The following is a 9,080-nucleotide window of genomic DNA, read 5'->3' on the forward strand; positions in this document are numbered from 1 at the left end:
TTGAGAAAATTCAAACTCAGACTTCCTACTTGGAGGTATTGACTTTTTACCAATTGAGCTACTCGGGTTGAGTTTTCTGATTCTCTAATAGAGCTTTTATCATTATAAATAAAAACAGATTTAGATCCCCCACCTGATTGGTAGAAATTTGGACTCCCTCACACTTCTTCACCATTTATCAAACATTAGGGGAGGGATCAACTGGGGATCCAGCTTCGATTTTTATTGATAGAATTTAGTGATTGGCTCCCTTCCTAACATGTAGTAGAAAAATGTAAGGAGAGCAAAAATCTCTACCCGTAAAGATGGAGGATTCAAACTCAATGAAAACTAATATCTTCTCTTCTTCACGTTTGAATTATACAGATTAATGTCATTGTTTTTTTGTGACCTTCATTCTCTTTTTTGCATTTACATTTATGATTTTGTCTCTTAACATCCCATTCACATGTGAAATTTCATTCAAATCAAAATTAATCAAGTGTTAAAATACAAACAAATAAGATATTTTCAGTAAACAAGTAGAGTAAAAAAAAAAATGAGACTACGAATGTTTGTGGGTGCTATGCAGTAGGCATTGCTATTAAGTAATGCAGATTTGCTAATTTGATAATTGTCAAGTTGATGACTTCCACAAACATTTTAAGGGTAGAGAGATTAGTTCTGGTTCATTGATATGTGGAAATTGAGAAATTTATAATGCTAATATGCTTTGTCTTACTCTTATACCGGTTTCAAATGAAAAGGACACTTTAAAGTACTATAGAAAAAAGCATTGTTCTTGAGCTTTCTGAGAAAAAAACAATGTTCTTGAGCTTTATGAGGGGAGGCTTTGTCATTGCGACTTTTAGAGAAAAGGATTGCGTGTCACTACCTTCACGGTTCCATCCTCTCACCTTCCAACTCAAATACTACAAGTAATGCAACTGGGCTTGTAGCTTTTTGTACATTGAAGATGAAGTTTAGTAGGTTTTTGTCACATTAACTTGATATGATTTTTCTATACTTCTCTCCGCAATGAGATGTTACAAAGTGGATTTGTGTGAAGGGTTTCTGTCTGATAATCTCATGGTTTTGAATAAAGGGGTAGGATTTATGTTTGATTATTGTTGTGAAAGAAAACAGAATGTTCGAGATCGAGATCAATCGATACAGATTGAGACAAAGAGAAAGAGAGAAGTTTTTAAATATTTGAGTTGTTTGATGCCCATTCACTGATAATTTAAAGCATTTCAGTACTTGTTTTGGGAGCTTTGATTATTTTTATATGTTCGAGTAATTAGGTTTACTGTTCACTATATGACCAGACGACTCCCACCAGCAGTCCAAGCAGATAGAGATGTATGCTTTTATAATGGCTGGTTATATTTTATAGAAGAGTAGTTGAATGTACAGTATATGTTTGTGAAATTGTGTGTGTGAGGGGGAAGAGAGATTCTCTTTTTATCTGTTTATCACTTTGGTTGCCTTACTTGCTACTTTGTTTTGCGGGTTCAAGTCTCAATCATGCAAGTTGCACTTAACTTTAAGAAATGATGAGCAACTGCAACTTTTACAAATTATTGTGCAAAACAATTGTAGTTTCACAGTACTTCAGTTGAAACCAAACTTATCTCTGTGGACACGGATCCAACTTTTTAAAGTTCAAGTGTGTTCCGCTGAGCCCATATTGGTCTAATCTTGCTTCCTTTTTGCTGTCAAGTGTGGCAATTCCAAGCAACAAATGATGATAGAGCTAAAGGAAGGCTGGGCTCAAGGCAGAATTAGGTCTGATTGAAAAGTTAATGAGACAGCATAGCAGAACTATCATGGAGTTGAACCTCATCTGAACAATGGCATCCTTGGTAGTTGTTAATCAAGCAACTCAAAGACTATGACCAATAAAGATAGAGAGATTGTTGAGAGCACTTAAATCTTTTAACTATTTTGCAGGTGATTATCCACTTAGCATTTGTAAGGTTAAGAAAACCTTTCAGTGGTCACTAGAAAAAAATAAAAGAAATCCTCTTTTCTAATCAGGTGGGTGTTCAACCATGATTCCTCCATTATTAGAATAAGTTGGGCTCAACGGTACCTTTTGAGGTCTCAACTTTCAAGTAACAGGACTGGTAGGGCTTCTTTTGAGTGTGATAAATGGAAAGCTTCTAAAGCAAACCCAGCTGTGGCTCTTAAAAGGAAATGCCCACTATCAGTCTTTGCCTTAAAATATTGAATTTACTTTAAGGAGTAAGGCACTAATATTAGAACAAAGAAAGGAAGATGAATTCATGAAACTTATCTAAAATTAAAAGTGGATTCCATTAAATTAAAGACCTAGATTGTTGTATAGTTGATCCTCCTCAGCAAATTGCTTTGTCTTAAAAATAGTTTTCCAGATGACCTCCCAAAAAAAAAGTAAATGCTGTAGAACCATATTCTGTGTCAACCAAACCAAATTGCTTCAGAAATTTCACCAAGCCAGATTGATTGGTTCTCTCATTGCCCATTCCTGCTTATTGCCACATTCCCTTCTGAATACATGTTGGGGGACCAACTCCAAGCCTGTCCAGAACTTTAAACTTGAATAACTTTTTCAAGCTTAAGGTTGCAACACTTGGTTAGATGGAATTTCTCTTGCTTTCAGGTTGCTTAGTTTGGTGAAGAAGCCTTAAGAACTCTTGACTTGAGGAAGCTCTGTTCACAAGGCTGAAAGATTCAGACAAGACAATATCCTCAACAGTAGTGTAGAGGGGAATTCCAACCCATGGCCTAGACCACAAGAGTGGTTTTTCAGACCCATTGTTGTCTTTTTAATATAATGAAAGTATTCAATGGTGATAGTTGCTAGATCCACCAAAAAAAAAACTCCTTTTGGTTTAAAAGGAACTAGTGTTAAAAGAAAGGATGAAATCAAGCCAATGAAGTCTTCCAGGAGTTTAAATGGTTAAGGACCCAATGCTTGTCTTTATCAATCATTAAGCACAGAACTAATGAAGCAAGCAAGCAGAGACTCATGCTGTCATGATGACTAAACCTAAGAACCAAGTCCTTGACCATAGCAAATTAAACTAGTTAACTAATTGACAAACAAAGTTACTGAATCAAGATATAAGAAATGAGCCATACAAGGCATAAAACATTTTGGGTAACTAGTGAAATGATATAAATCAAATCAAGAAACTTCATTTTACTGCAACTTGAACTCACCTGAAACTGAATGGGACCCTATATATCAAATCATTGAGTTGGGTGAATAAGTTATGATTTAAATTTGACCTTAGTAGACAGGGGAATGGAATCCTGTTTTGGACTCCACTAGAATCATCAAAAAGTTGAATTTAATAGAAACCCTCTCCCCTTTCTTTTTCTTGTCTTTTGGGGGGGAAGGAAAGGGGAGAGGGAAGGTGTTAAAACATGTGTTTTGTCAACAAATCCCACTCAAATGTTTAAATAACCTGGTTACGCTTCTGAAGAGAAAAGCTTAAGCTAGTTCTGTGTGTTCTGTGTTTGTTTTATCTCGGTGGATGATTAGTTCCTTCCTCCAGGAAATGTCATAGTTTTAACAACTATTATGAAACAGTAAACCTGAAGAGCAAATATTATTTACTTCACCTCCAGTTTAGATTTCCTCTTGTTAATTATTGCTTCTTGCCGCTTAAAATTTCTCCTCCATTCATTGTGGTACACATGGTGACAACTCATGGCACCACTAAGATAACATCACTTACCTAGTTGCTATTCAAATTCTCAAGGCTTAAGATTTCATTTCATTGCATAGAGAATTCTTCAAATGATGAAATCCATCTCCAGAGAACCAGTAGAAATGGGAGCAGCCACTTAAGTTTATCTCATCTAAGGTTAGGTAGGAACTCCAGAGCAGCATAGAGAGGCTTACAGGCTCATATCATATATTATAAAGGGAAAATTTTAGGCACATCGGAGATAATTGACAAAAAGCATAAACACCTTGAAGCTAAATTGTCCTTAACTTTTGTGATTTCATAATGTTGTCGTTGATAAAATAGAATTCTAAATTTCATCTTCTTCATCCTTAAATTCTTTTTTCTTCTTCCATTCATTATTTTACACTATAAAATTTATAAGGATATATTTGTCATTTTGTCTTAATAACTAACAATTCTAAAGAAAAACGAACAATTCCCAATTTAGCATAATTTTGAAATATCTATTCTTTTCAACAATTATCTTTTAAGGTCTCTAAACTTTCTTTATTGTAAATAAAACCAAACTGAAGGAAGGATAAAATTTCCATCTTCCTCCTCCCCTCAGATATTTGGGCGATCCACCCTTAATTTGCCACGTGGAAAAGTACTAGTTGTTTTATGCGTGCATGCTTATGCTAGTTGAACTGGTGACACGTCCCGCACGGCTGGAATCCACCCACCATTCACCTAACAAAATTTTCTTTTTCTTTCCTATTGAAATGACCACCATACCCTCTCAGAAAATGGAAATACCATTCCGTTGTGTCTAGAAAATGGTCCTTTCTTTAATCTAGAAGATTCCATGACACCCTTCGTGGAGGTCAGCCTCGAAGGGGAATTTTGGTTTTACACCAGAAAACATGATTCTCTTGTTTTTGGGTCCTCTTTGGACCTTCGCTAAAGAAATAAAAAATAGAAAATAAATTAAATCGATTAGTGTAAATTCCCAGCAATTATTTTGATTCGGGTCATGGAAACATGGTTAGAGTGGACCGGGTTTAGCCAGAGTTGGTTGAACCGATTCATCAATCCAATCGCTGATACTTAAAACCATGGTCAGAAATCAGTGATTGATCCATGGATTATTGGTCAATCCAATTTGATTCTTTCGTTGATACCGATTCCTAAAACCATGACGAGTACCAATTCGATCGAATCAGAAATGTGGTGGTTGGACCGTGGGGTGGGGGGTTGTATATGAAAAGTAGAACATGGATTCAGAATTCAAGTAGAGCCAAACACCCCCAAAAAGCAAAATCAGAATTCAGAAAGTCTACTTTTCCGACACCTTTCTCACATTCTCTTGCCAAACACACATAAAATATAGACCGCGCAGAGCGCAGTACAGGAAATCAGGAATCTTCTGGAGAGATGACTAGTTTTGTTTAGTTCAAATAAAGAGCCCCAACTTGAAGTTAACTACCAGAAAAAGAAAAGTCTCCTTCAAGCCTCTAAGTGGTAAAATCCTTATAAAAAAATAAAGGGTAATCTCTAAAATTAATGATATCCCTTAAATTACCTAATATAGCAGTAAGACCCCATTATTAATTAATTTAAATTCTCTCCACTCAAGTAGGTCATTATCTATTCCCATCTTTTAGTATGTGATACCCATGTAATTATAGTCATATTCCTATCACAAACTAATCCAAATCCTCTCCACCATCTCGGTTGAATTGCATGTGTGCCAAGTACAGGCCAAGTGTTAGCGCAACTCAGTGTGGAGGGATGTGGGGACGACGGCCTTCCTGTTGGTGAGGATTTGGATTTCATTACTAACCCCTTTAGTTTTAGTTATTTTTTATTTATTCATTTTCAATATTACCTTTGCATCTTAAAAAAATAACATGGTGAAAGATAAAAAGTTAAAAAATTTTTATTGAAAAATAGAAACTATGCATAGAATGTAAGAATGAAAGAAAATGAATGCCCGGAGAAAATTTTAGTTAAGATTTCATCTAAGGATATTCTTGTCTTTTCCAAAAATTTAATTTACTTACCTCTGCATTTAACTGTGCTTTCTTAATGATAAGGGTGTTATTGATATATTTTAACGCCATAAATAGGGTACCTTAAAGAGTGATTTAATTTTAAGAGTAACTCATGGGGTGGTCCTGCAGGGAGGGTTTTGAAAGTTAGAGAATCGAATTAGAAAATTAATCACTTGCCTGCTGGATGGCGGCTACTTTCTTTCTGGTGTTATTTAAGTCTAACTAAGCTACTTTATTGACTATTCTATCTTATCTGCACAGGAACTTCTCAATCAAGTTTTAGATAGAGTGAGGTTTACTGTATTTTGGTAGAAATCCCCATTATTTTGGTCATCGCAAATTTTGCTGAACACAGGACGGCTCCTTGTCACGGCCTTAGTTATTGACTAAGCCAACCGTGCCGGCACTTAGCACTTTCTTGCACTAAGTCAGCCTAAAACCCAGCTAGAGAGAGTAGAAGAAAACTTAGAGCTCAAAGAGAACCTTGAGAGAACTCGTATTGCTCACTTGTTTGATGCTTTGTACAAATGAGTCCCACCCCTATTTATAGGTGAGGTAGGATACAATGAATGGTTGTGATTTGTACAAGTGTCTAGAATCTAATGGTTAGGAATATTCTAGTGGGTCTAGATATTTCAGGGATATTTCTAGAGACAAGATCTTTATAGATGTAGATTCCTCTGAATCTCCCTCCCTTCTGATGTGGGCTGTGTGCCCATTAGTGTTATTTCTGTTGGGCTGCCCATGTGTGGCCCATGAATATTATACCATTGGGCCTATGATAAATTGGATCTTGTCATTCTAATTGGGCCGTGTCATTCTCCCCCACCTATTCTGTCGACGTCCTCGTCGTGTTTTCATCGTGGAACCTCCTTAACTGCCACAATGCGTTTTCGGGTTCCCAACTTGCTTCACTCTCGGGCAATCCCTTCCACTTCACCAAATACTCTCGACTCGGAGGCACCCCGCGTTTCGTATTACTCGGTCCGCCATTATATATCTGCCTCCTTGTCATGGATGTCGTTACGCTCGTAGTGCCCTTGTAGAGTCCCCGACTAGGATCCTCCGCATCTTCTTGGTAAGGCTTCAACATACTTGCATGGAAGACGGGATGGATCTTGAGCTTTGGTGGGAGGTCTAGTTGGTAAGAACCTTACCCACCTTCTTCATGATCTTGACGGGCCTTCATCCGCGGCCAGTCCTTTGTGCACCTTTCGCAGGACTTGAATTGTTGGGGTAGTAACTTCACCATGACCATATCCCCGGTTTCAAGTTTGTGGGTCGTCTATCCTTGTCGGCCCACTTCTTCATCTTCTTTGTGGCTTTGTCTAAGTATGACTTAGCCCGTCCAACCTTTTCGCCTTGGTTGTAGGCTTTTGGGCACTCGGGGGCATCATGTCCTTGAACTCCTCTAGAGTTCTCTTGACCTCCTTCGGTCCGGGCCTTGGGGACATCCTCCTTGTCTTCCAAGAGTGCTGCCAAATGTGTGACTTGCCCCTCTTCGGCTCCCTTCTTCGGTTGCATGGCCGAAAGAGCTTCGGCCCCTCCTTAGTCCCTTGTATCGTTGGGACCATACAAGGTGCTCCTTCCTCCATAATGCACACCTTGTTTAAGAATGGCATGGGTACGACCTTGACCCGTGTCAAGAATTCCATGCCAAGCACCAATTCGAGTCATCCATTGTCACCCGACAAATCCACGGAGCCTTTCCATGCTCCAATCGTCATCTCGACTCCCTTGGCAACTCCCTCAATAGGGCGTGCCTTGAGTTGCCGCTTTAGGCTCCCTCTTTCCTTGCTCATCTTGAGCCCCAAACGCTTTGCCTCCTCCGTCGAGACAAAGTTGTGTGTTGCCCCGTATCAACCATGGCCCTTGCCATTTTGCCGTTGATCGCACCTCTCGTACATCAACCCCTTTGTTGATGTGGGGCTTTGTCTTCCTTGGCCTTGATAGCACCAGCCGCTGCTGATCCCATGTGCACCTCCTCTTCACCCGTGTCTTCAGGAGTGCACTTAGGGCCTTCCGTTTTGGGCAATCCCTAGCCCAATGTGGTCCATCACAAAGGAAGCACTTGTCTTTGGGTGGAATTTCTTCTTCTTTTCTTGCTTGCCACCCTCCTTGTTCGAAGAGAACTTGTTTGTGCCTTCCCTTGTGTGGTCGGTCTTTGACCCCTTCTCTCCCCCACCTTTGCCATTATTGCTCTTCTTGGCCTTAGACTCGTCCCTTCGAAACTCTATTAAGGACTCGCCGCCGCTTGCCGTGCAAGATCTTGTACACCTCGACGTTGTAGCTCTTGCGAGGCCCAATTTTGGAGCCCATCCATGAAGTCGAAGAGAAGTTCCTCTTCGGTCATACTCGGGACCTCCAACATGAGTGTTGAGAACTCCTTCACGTAGTCTCGAATCGACCCCGTGTGCTTTAGCCTCTTGATGTTCTTTCGGGCCAAGAATGCGGCATTCTCCGGATAAAATTGTTTCTTAAGCTCTTTCTTAAAGTCTTCCCATGTGTCTATGGTGCACGTACCTCTTTGCATGTCGTTGTACCTTCGTCTCCACCATAGAGCTGCGGTTTCGGTGAGGTAGAGTTGCACGGTCTTGATCTTGGTAGACTCGTCCTCCATCGACGTAGCCTCGAAATACCGCTCCATGTGCCATAGGAAGTTGTCAACCTCCCGAGCATCTCTTGTTCCCTCGAATGCCTTAGGCTTTGGCACTTCCACCCTTGGTGCCTCACGCCACACATTCCCTCCAATCGTGGTTCTCCTGCACGTTGCTACCTCTCTACTCAACTCATGCACACGAGCTTCCACCGCGGCGATCCTTTCCACCACTTGGGTTTGAAGAGCATCAAGTGTTGTTGTTGTTTGTGCTCCATGGTGTTGAGAGCACCCAATAGGAACTCCTTGAGCTCGTCCATCCGGCCATCGAGCTCATCGGTCCTTTGCTCCCCAACGTCAGGCGTTCCCTTGCCTCGGCCATCGCCAACTCCACCCGCGTTAGACGTGGCTCCATAGTTGCACTAACTTCAACAGACTTCTCCTTGCCCTTGCGCCTATCCTTGGTGGTGTGAGTCTCCCTCCCACGGTTTAGCTCCTCTTGTGCACCATTGAACGTCTCGGACTCGCTTGTCATCGTGTTTTCCCACACGCTTGACACACCCAACTGAAGCTCTGATACCACAAATGTCACGGCCTTAGTTATTGACTAAGCCAACCGTGCCGGCACTTAGCACTTTCTTGCACTAAGTCAGCCTAAAACCCGCAGAGAGAGTAGAAGAAAACTTAGAGCTCAAAGAGAACCTTGAGAGAACTCGTATTGCTCACTTGTTTGATGCTTTGTACAAATGAGTCCCACCCCTATTTATAGGTGAGGTGGATACAATGAAT

The sequence above is a fragment of the Hakea prostrata genome, chromosome 8, assembly GCF_041222555.1.
Source record: "Hakea prostrata isolate BN-2017 chromosome 8, UWA_Hpros_2, whole genome shotgun sequence".
NCBI lineage: Eukaryota > Viridiplantae > Streptophyta > Magnoliopsida > Proteales > Proteaceae > Hakea > Hakea prostrata.